Source organism: Herpailurus yagouaroundi, unplaced genomic scaffold, assembly GCF_014898765.1.
Source record: "Herpailurus yagouaroundi ecotype Mexico unplaced genomic scaffold, PumYag 141, whole genome shotgun sequence".
Classification (NCBI taxonomy): Eukaryota; Metazoa; Chordata; class Mammalia; order Carnivora; family Felidae; genus Herpailurus; species Herpailurus yagouaroundi.
The window spans coordinates 67,517,649-67,527,962 of NW_024412396.1; the positions used below are offsets into that span (position 1 = coordinate 67,517,649).

At 57.1% G+C, this 10,314-nt stretch overlaps 1 protein-coding gene across 4 annotated transcripts in view; it reads right to left on the reverse strand.

The window, feature by feature from the left end:
• SYNE3 (spectrin repeat containing nuclear envelope family member 3) overlaps positions 1-10,314 on the reverse strand; it is a 101,018-nt gene that overhangs the window by 89,701 nt on the left and 1,003 nt on the right. For 3 of the 4 annotated variants that reach the window (XM_040478167.1, XM_040478168.1, XM_040478163.1), the window contains exon 1: positions 10,252-10,308. The exons of the other annotated variant lie outside the window; for it this stretch is intronic. The gene's annotated coding sequence lies outside the window, so the exon portion shown is untranslated. Of the gene's footprint in view, positions 1-10,251; positions 10,309-10,314 lie in introns of those variants that run through there. 4 annotated transcript variants of the gene reach the window in all.

Genomic DNA, 10,314 nt, shown 5'->3' on the forward strand with positions numbered 1-10,314 from the left:
CTGAGAGGTCTGGAAATCTAGAAGATTCCATTCTATTCCTTTCAGCTACAAGTCTGCAATCCCTGATATCCAGAATGGGCCGACCGTCTGCGCATCACATCCGTGATTCTGGGCACATCTGGGGATGCCTGGCTTACTTTTCCTCCTTAGTTTGTTTTTTGTTTTTTTTTTTTTTAATTCCACCCATTTAAACTTAAATTTCTTTCAGAAGGAGAATTTTTTATCTTTACTTCAAATAGACCACCAGGATGAGAATCGACTGCCATGTATAGGACAACATAAGGGATCAATACGGCGCTTCTATCATCTGAGGCCGATGCCAGCTTGTGCCTGGGGCCCGCTCCCGGTTAGGGATGTGCAAGCATTACAGCCAGTCCGGCCCCACACGGAGACGTTCTCCTGACAAAATCCAGTGGTTCCCAACGAGCCCCGTGCAGCAGGATCACCCAGGGAGCTTTTAAGAAGCTCAGATAAGCAGCCCTGGGTCCAGAAACTCCTACATTGGCCTAAAGTGGAGCCCCGATGATGAGGGAAACATTGCATAGTCAGAAGGATAAAAGGAAAAAGTCAAAGGGACGACGGCACGGGGGATGGAGTAGGGAATTACTGGCATTCCGTGCTCCAAGCACATGCCACCACATTCATCCTGTCCCTGATGACAGGTGACCAGCAGCTGCTGGTGACCAGCAGCCCCCAGTCCAAACTCAGACCTAGTCTGCACCCCTGCACTGTATTGAGGACCCCGAGGCTCAGGGCTGGGATAAGACCGGAGAGCCTAGTGGGGTGACGCTGACTTTTTCCCATAGTCAATTCTATAAAAGTAAAAGGTCCCACTGGCCATTGAGGGGGGCCAGGAGGGAAACAGGTGATCAAGGCATTTGGTCTGCCTGCTGTCCGCCTCAATAAGGGTCTTCCAAAGTGGGACAGGCTTGGCTGAGTTGACTTCAGCCCATCGCACCCCGGGCCCGGCCAGAGCACCGCCTCAGCCAAGAACACCTGTGCCAGGGGGCTGACTCACCAGCGGCTGTGCGGATCCAACTACTGTGTGGGCCGGGGCAGAGGCAGGCGGAAGTGCCCCCGCTCCCTTCGATGTGACCCGCACTGCCACCAAAGTCACCTCCCCAGCCAGGGAGCACCTCGGGGAAATAGGGAGTGCTCAGAGAAGCTGGAAATAGAAAAGCCGGAGATGCTGGGACCCAGCACCCACTCGGAGCTAAGAATTCCTCGTCCGCCTGTGATCGTATCCGTCCCACTCTGCGGGGAAGGTGTGACCAGTCCCACCGAACAGGTGAGCTGGCCATGCAGGTGATGTGACTTGCCGAGATTACACTGCAGGTGGCAGAACCCGGGTCCCAGCCCAGGTCTGTCTGATTCCACCAGTCAAGGCTGCCAGCCCCACCCCTCAGGCCCAGGAGCGGGGAGGAACTCTGCCAAAGCTCTGTCTTCTGCACAGGAAGACAGTGACGCCTTGGTCCGTGGGCTAAACTGGCCATGTTAATGGCCTCTTAGCTCCAGGTGGGGGTTTTCAGTTTGCAACACATGCTCAGACACAGCCAGCATGGTCAAGAGCATAGCACATGTTTCCCAACCTCACAGAGAAGGGAGTTGAGGTCCCCAAAGACCGTGCCCTCCAACAAAATAAAAGGGTCCTTCCTGGTGCCCCTGGGCTCCCCTCTCTCTGAGCCATTGCGCCCCCCCCCCCCCCCCAGGATGGGACATCCTGTTTCAAGCACCCACCTCACCCACCACACTCCTCCTATCCACAGGGCACGGACGTGGCCCTGGAGCCCTCCTCCCCTGTCCAGCTCGGTCAATGTCAGCATGTTAAAGGAATGTGGTTGCCCAAGCCAGGCGGCTTCCAGAGCGGAAGGGCTACCTCCCAGCCACAAACGCGTGCCTCTCTGGCTCCCAAACTAAAGTGGCTCCAGCTAGGAGCTGTGTGACCAACCCCCCGCTGCTACCTACAGGGGACAAGGGCAGGGACTTATGGGGCCACCACCCCCCTCCCCAAAGGAGCATATCCATAAGTAAAGACTGCTGGGAGCATATGCCCCCACCCCCAGGCATCCAGGTGCTTCTACCCAGAAGGAAGTGGGGACAAGACAACACCACGAGATGGAATTTTTGTAAAAACTCATGTTCTAAGATTATCCCTGAGCAAAGTTGAATTTGAAATCAGCAAACAGATAAACAGGCAAATTACATAAGCCAGGCTCCACTGCTGCCCAGTCCTGAATGAAGGAATTTAACCTGGCCGCCCTGACTGGCTCTCATCCAGCTTACAACCGCGGCTTGTGGTCACCACGCTCTCCGCAGCGAGTGACAGAGCCCGCAGACTTCCCTGGAACCACTAGAGAAAAGGGTGTGGTCAGGGCGGTGAGGGTAGGGCGCTCCGGGGTGGGCCCCCGCTCTGGGAAAGCTGTGCCCCGTGTGATATTGGCCACACAGAAAGGATTTCCTGTGAGGAACGGCCTGTCCGTGCGAGAGCCACTGGGGGTTGCGGAGAAAGAACTAGATGCTGGGGGAGGAGGCCCGAGGTCTGGGTCTGACTCACCACGTCCTGCCCAGTGTGCTCCCAGCACGGAACATGGAGAGGCCAGGGGACACTGGTGGTTTCCTTGCATGAGCTGTGGGATCAGATCATCGGAGCTAAATTCCAATCCCCTGCTGAGGGCGGGTTGTGGAACCTTTCTGTAAAATGGGACTAGCAGAGCCTGCCTCCTGAGCTGTCTTGAGGATTGAGGGGGAAAATGCAGAGGGCATTCAAGCAACACTAGCGTTCCCTACAGAGTACCAAGTACCGAGTACCGAGTACTGAGGGGCACCAGCCATCAGGCTAAAGCACGCGAGGCGCCCCAGGTGGCAGCCAGTCCTCCTCATCAGTTTACACTTTCATTCATCCCTTCTTTCATTCCATAGATATGGACTCGGCAGCTACTACGGCCAGGCTCTGGGGACGGAAAAAATCCCCGCGCTCAGGGAGTGTCCGTGCTAGCGGAGGGGACGGATGATAAACCCGAGAGCAGACGGCAGACACGTAAGATCATCTCAGTTGGTGGCAAGTGTCAGACAGTGAAACAGGGCGATAGGGCAGGGCGCCAGGACAGGTGCTCCAGTGGCCTGTGACGGGCACCCGGGATCTCAGTGATGAGCATTTGCAGCGTCAGAAAGCCCTGAGGGGGGCGGGGGTGCAGTCTGCAGGCAGAGGAAGGGCAAGAAGGCAGGCCTGAGGGGGGAGGCGCCCAGCGTCCTCGGAGAAGAAACGGACGTCAGACCTGAGTCCCAGACAGGCGAAGGGAGGTCCTCAACTTCCAGCACCGGCCCCGGGGAGCCCCGGAAAAGGGACAGCTCTCCAGAAGGGCAACCTCCAAAGAGGACCCCAAAGGGAGGTGACAAGCATCCCCCCCTTCTCTCCCCAGCCTTGGTTCATGACTCTGGAGCCCACTTTTCCCCTCCGTGTCCTGTGATCACCAGGATCTGTCCCGTCCACTTCATTCAGGGGTGCTCGCTGGGGCGACACAGCCCCCCTGCTGCTCGCGAGATCCGATTTTAAAGTGTAAAGCCTGTTCGTGAGACAGTAATCATGACAGAAGGAAAAATCCTGTATCCCTGCCCTCCAGGAGGTCACAACCTAGTGGCGAATCAGACACGAAAACGGAAATGAGTGGAAAGTATACTGGAAAACAAACCAGCGACCCCACTGGGTTGCCGGAGGAAGGCTTCTAGTTGGAGATATGTAGCAGGGGTTGGCGGGGAGGAGCCGGGGGGCAGGTGCACCGTCTGGCAGAGGTGACAGCGGGAGCGCAGGTCTGGAGGTGGGAAAGACCAGGATGAGTTTGCAGCCTCGTGGGACCAGGTGGTAGAAAGCATGAAATGCCAGCCGGGGAGGCTGGGGGCCTGGGACTTCCTCCTCAGGGCAGGCGGGACCCCCTGGAGGGGACAGGCAGGGACTCACCCCCTTAAGTGAGCTGGCCTCTCCCAAGGGTGGCACATGGCCATCGGGAGAGACTGAGGCCCCAAACACCTACTTTGAGGCCGTGGTTCTTGGCTGAGAGAACACCCGGACTTCAAGGCACCTTAGAGCTCACCTCATTCCGGCCTCCCCTTCTGAAGGGCAGGAAGGCTGAGACTGGCCCAGGTTGAAGGTCGAGGTGCCTGGGGAACTACCAGCACCTCCCATCATCACAGAAGAGCCAGCTCTTTGAAACAACAAGGACAGAGGCTACCCCAGTGAGTCAGCCTGCTGTATTATTTCAGCGAATGTCACTCGGGAGGGGCTCAGCCCTTTTCAGACCTCAAATAAAACTCTTGGCTTAATTAGAGCCCCGCCAGTGGCCACAGGGACCCACCTACTCTATCTAGGCGTTGGTGATGAGTGGGAGGGCCCAACCCCAAAGACAAGCCTCCCCATTTTCATCACGTGACCAGCCCGCATTGTGTCAGGCATGAATACAGACCAAACAGACTTTTAGGGAAGGTGGCTGCGAGGGAAGAATGCTGGCCAAGGACCAGAAGACACCATCTCAGATCGAGATTGGCCCCGAGGCACCACAGAGATACCTGGGCCGGTCATTTCTTTCTTTCTTTTTTTAAATTTTTTTTAAATGTTTTTACTGATTTTTGAGAGAGAGAGAGAGAGAGACAGAGCATGAATGGGGGAGGGGCAGAGAGAGAGGGAGACACAGAATCCGAAGCAGGCTCCGGGCTCTGAGATATCAACACAGAGCCCGACGCGGGGCTCGAACTCAAGGACCGTGAGATTGTGACCTGAGCCGAAGTCGGACGCTTCACCGACTGAGCCACCCAGGTGCCCCTGGGCCGGTCACTTCTAACTGCGGAGACTCAGTTTCCCCAGGGGGTAAAAATAGAGGCTCAGATGAGAGGAATCCAAGGCTCCGGCTGGCTCTGGCATTCTCTTATTCTCCGCTGCAGCTGTCGGTTCGAGAACACTGCACACACATTCTCCACAGGCACATACACTGAGGGCTTGTTTCCCAGCATCTGAAAGATGCCCGACTTGTGCAGTTCCGTCTCCGCGGGTCCTAAGCCCTGCCCTACGGGGAGGTAGCACCAGCCCCATCAGGCACGTGAAAAATGGGGTCACAAAGGGGCGCCTGGGTGGCTGTCGGTTAGCGTCCGACTTCGGCTCAGGTCACGACCTCGTGGTTCGTGAGTTCGAGCCCCGCGTCGGCCTCTGGGCTGACAGCTCGGAGCCTGGAGCCTGCTTCGGATTCTGTGTCTCCTCTCTTTCTGCCCCTCCTCCGCCCTCGCGCTCTCTCTCCCTCTCTCAAAAAATAAGCATTAAAAAATAATACCGTTTAGGAAAAAAATGGGGTCACAGGACACAGAGCAGGGGGACCCGGCCCCAGGTCTCCACTCCCCAGGGGGGCACACAAGCTGGACACAACCACTGTCTCTGTGCCCGACGCGCATCAGAACCACCACCAAATGCATCAGTCCTGGGGCATCCGGCGCTCTGAGACCCTTTGGCCGGGACAGCTATCTCTGCAGAGGGAAGACCCAAAGAACACCTTGGATTTGGGCAGAAGGCAGGTGGCCAGGAATCGAAGCGAGCATTCAAAGCACCAGGGCCCCAAGTGGGATGGGTTCCCCAAATCTCAGCGCACCGCTGCCCCACTCCATCATAAGGAAGAAGGTGTGGCGGTTAGAGCCGTCCGGCCCGAGAGCCTCCTGTGATCTGACAGCTGGGCAGAAACCACCCAATGACCCTGGACAAGGGCATGTCCCCCCCACCTGCCAGCTGGGCCTGGACGACAAGGACTGCAGCTCCGGAGGAGGGAAGGCTGCGTTCACAGCACAGCACACACGAAAAAAGCTTCCCGTCTTTTCAGCGCATCCTCTGGGTGAAGCTCCCGCCCCATCACTTACTCACCTGCCATGGATTTGGGGCAAGGCCTTCAACCTCTCTGACCCTGTTTCCCCAGATGCAAAATGGCGATAACCATACCCGTAGCGGTTAAGTTGTCCCGATAACTTCTAAATATATCCAGCATGCCCCACAAAGAACAGGAAAAATAGGAGTGGCTGCCCAAGGCCGGTTTCATGGGAAAAGAGAGAGTGGGCACTGCTTATGCAGGTCCTTTGGTGACGTTTGCGTTTGTGTAACTTCCGGAAGTTGTGTGGTCATTGCACACGGCAGCTCTCTTCTCACTTACAACAATTAGAATGATCACTTTGATCTCGGATAAATGTAAACTGAAATAACATAATAAATAAACGAGTAAAAAAATAAATAAACGGAAATCTTAGTTTAATCTCAGGGCCACCCGTTGCCCTGTCTCCAGGGGGCCCCTGCCACAGTGGTGTCGCGGCGAGAGGCATTCAGGTGCGGCAGTGCAGAGCAAACTGTCTTCCCTACCTTTGGGCCTGATGTTGACCTGGGCCGGGGCATTTCCACCAACCACAAAAGCCAACAGGTTGTGTCCAGGGGACCCGAGGTTCCTCCCAGCTCAAATATTTCAGGATTTTCTGACTCACAAGCATAAATCATCACGCCAAGACCTTAAAAACTCTCGTAGATAATCTGAGATTGCAGAGCGTTTACACCATCTCCCAGTCGTATGTCTTCAAAGAGGGAGATGATTCGTCCGCATAAGATGCCATGGGTCTGTCACACGGTAGGGTTTGTGTTTGTCGTGTTTTATCAAAGCCAGCCAGACTACCACTGGAATCTGTGGGAAGAGTCTGATTTCCCATGAGAGCTTTGTGAAATGTTTCATATTACCTTCAAAAAAATTTTTTGTAATGTTTATTTATTTTTGAGAGAGAGAGAGAGAGGGAGGGGCAGAGAGAGACCCAGAATCCAAAGCAGGCTCCAGGCCCTGAGCTGTCAGCACAGAGCCTGATGTGGGGCACGAACTCACGAACGGTGAGATCGTGACCTGAGCCGAAGTCAGATGCTTAACCATCGGAGTCACCCAGGCGCCCTTCACATTACCTTTTAATTGTATCTGCATGTAAGATTTGATATACGCAATGGAATATATAGGCATGTATGTGTATAAACAAATGTATATTTGTAAATGATGAAGCATAAAAATACTTTAATAGCACCCACGACTGCACCACTCGACAGAAAAACATAATGGATCCCACCGAGACTGGACCTGGCTCCTCTTTGACCCTGTGCCCTCTTCCCCACCCTGATTTGGGGGTTACCATTCCCCTGCTTTTCATAAAATCTGCTTAAATTTAAGAAAAGACTCCATATAGAGAGGCGCACATAAAACATACATGGCGTCCCCAGCAGTTCCAAGGTAAATTCTTCTATCACGGACCCCATGACCCTACCAATCCTCTCTTGCCCACGCACCCCCACCCCCACCCCATGATCATCTCTGCCCCACGATTGCTTGACTTCTCATGTATACATCGCGAAACGACTCCTCGTTCGTGTTTGTGTTTTGAGCTTTCCTAATTAGCAAGCTTTGTGCCTTGCCTTTCAAAGCATTTCGGAGTTGCTGGGATTCCCTGCACAGAGTCTGCAGCCTAGAAATCCAGGCAAGAGGTGCAGGCCACAGTACATTGTCACGATCGCATTAGGTGGATTAGGAATAATAAAACCACGATAACTCCTCCTATGATGTGTCCCCACCCCCCCGGGGCATTCTGCTGAGGCTTGTCCCCAATTGTCTCATTTATCCCCACAGCAACCCCACAGGGGGCCTCTTATCTCTACTTTAGAGAAGACAAAATTGAGGCTTTGGCTGCGGGGACTGTCCCCCATGTGCTTCCTGGCAGCTCGGCCCCAGGAACATCATCCCCAAATCCTGAAGTCGTGATTCCCTGGGGGTGGAGAGGGTCAGTAGACAATTCCAGAACTTCCATCTCCCCCTCCCAGGTTCCTCTCGTGGTGGCCCTACTGGGCTACTTTCAGACGTTAACGGGGGAAGAAAGTTCAGAATCCATTCTTCCCGGCAAATGCCAATGTCTTAATGATGAGCGGGATCCTGCCTCGCCCATACTGTTGGCCTGGTGATTAGCGTCATTTCTTTCTATTGCCTGAGATGCACTGTGTGGTATAATGAAGAGCAGCAAGTCAACGGCCCCGAGTTCGAATCCTGACTCAGCCACCCCTGCCCTCTGAAACCTGTCTCCTCATCCGTAAATGGGCCAGCAATGGCACCAGCCTTGGCCTTCGTCGGGGTCATAGGAGGTGAGACAGAACATGCTTCCTAGGAGCCCACAGACACAGGGGATCCCCTGGCAGACCCCTCTCAAATGTCTCTGCCTGGCTCAAAGACCAACTTCCCTGATAGAAAGGCTCTGAGGGAGATCATCCAGGGCCACCCACCATTTGACAGACACGGGAAATCAAGGCAGAGAGGCAAGGGCAGAGCTGAGGTGGGCAGGGGGGAGGGACTCAGGTGTCCCAACCAGGTCCCGTCACCCTACACAGGGACAACGCTGTGCGGTGCCTGGCACCCTACAAAACACTATTTGTGGACCGTCTCATCGAATGCTCACGGCACCCACGATGTGGGTGCTACGGTTATTCCCCTCTTGTGGGGAAGAAAACCGAAACTCTGAGAGGGGAAGGGACGTTTTCACGGCCAAGGCCAAGGCAGGACTGGACCCAGGTAATCTAACATGGCCACCCCCATTCTCAACAGCTAGGCAACACGGGAAGGCCCTCAGCCCTCTTGGCTCTCGGGGGCCCCAAGGCTTTTAGGGGGTTGTGCTGGACCTGTCCGGTCTTACCTCCCTAGAACGGCAGTCACAGCTGTCCCTGCCCCAGGTTTTTGCATCAGGAGATGGAGGGGGGCCACCCAGGCACAGACAGGTCTGTGGCCGCAACAGAACATGCAAAGCAGCTATGCTACGGGACTGTTCCCATGGAGACAAACTCACCCTGAAGGGTGTCTGCAGGGGGCCAGCCCGCACCCTGAGGCAGAAACCAGAGCCCGGATCATCACCCCTCCCCTCAGGACCCCCAGCAAGACAGGAGGAGTTCCCAGCCCACTCCCCCCTCCAGCTGCCCTCCGAGGGGCCTCTCTGGCTGAAAACGGCGCCCTGGGGCCAGCAGGCGGGACACAGCTGCAGCAGAGAGAAGTCCTGCTTGAGGAATGTGCAGACCCACACGTGTCAGAGAGCCCCGCTGGGGACCGGTTCCGGGAAACAGAGCAAAACAGTCCGGTGGCACCGGCTCGTGCCTCCCGCCTCCCAGCCCTCGACCCCTGGGGGCTGCTGGCTGTGCAGGAGGCAGGGCCTGACCCTTCCAGAGAGCCCGATTCTGTTCTCGGTGGTGCAGCCCCCGGGAAATCGCTGCCCATCCCTGGGGCTGTTTCCTCTCTTCTTGGTGGAGGAAGGAGGCCGTCCCGCCAAGCTCAGAATGGCAGTGATTTTGTGACATACTCCCTTTTCTGGGAGGGCAGTCTCTTGTCCCTCACTGTCTCCTCCTGCCCTCACTCGCCTGGGATGGGGCATGCTTCCCTTGCATGTCAGGCTCCCCCCTCACCGGCTGCCTGCCTGGTTACATCCACCGGGCCCACTGTCTAGAGTCAAGATCTGAAGACCCTAAAGGTGGTCAGCATCCATTGGGGGCTCGCTCAGCCCTGCAAGAGATCTTTGGCCTCACTATGCCCTCCTTGAGAGATGTGGGATGAGGCTCAGAGAGGCCGAGCGGCTTGTCCAAAGCGGCACAGCCGGGAGGTGTCTGAATGAACCCGAGGCTGCTCGCTGGGGGGCGGCGGCCGCCGGGGGGGGGGGGGGGCGCCCGCGGGGGCCCCCCCCCCCCCCCCCCCCCCCCCATCCAGCGCGCCCGCTCCGGGCTGTCCCAGGCACTAGGAAGCGAGCGCGTGGTCGCCAGGAGGGGGTATTGATGCCCGCGATTGCTGCCCAGGCCCGGGACAGCCGGCGGCGCGGGCCCGCGGTGACAGGTCCCCTGGCCCCAAGCGGCGGCTGAGTGAAGACTGGAGGCGGCGCCCGGCCCGCCGGGGACATGCTGCCCAGGGCTCAGGGGCTTTTTCTTGGGGGCCGCGCCTCCAGGCTTGGGGAGCGGAAAGGCTCGGGGACTTTGCAGGCGGCAGGGATCGGTTAGGTTTAAACTAAAAATACCCGCCCGCCCGCAGCTGTCACGCCAGGGCCCCCGCCCCCGCGCCGGGCGCGCCTCCCCAGGTCCCCTCGACTTTCGGCGACCCCGATCCCTGGGAGGCCCGTCGGGGCTGGGCCGGGGGCCGCGGCCCCGACCCTCCCGGCCCCGGCTCGGCCTCCGCGCCCCGCGCCACTTACCGGGTCCGGAGCGTGCAGGAGCGCAGCGCCGCGGGCAGCTCCGGCCCAGCCGCCCTCCTCCCT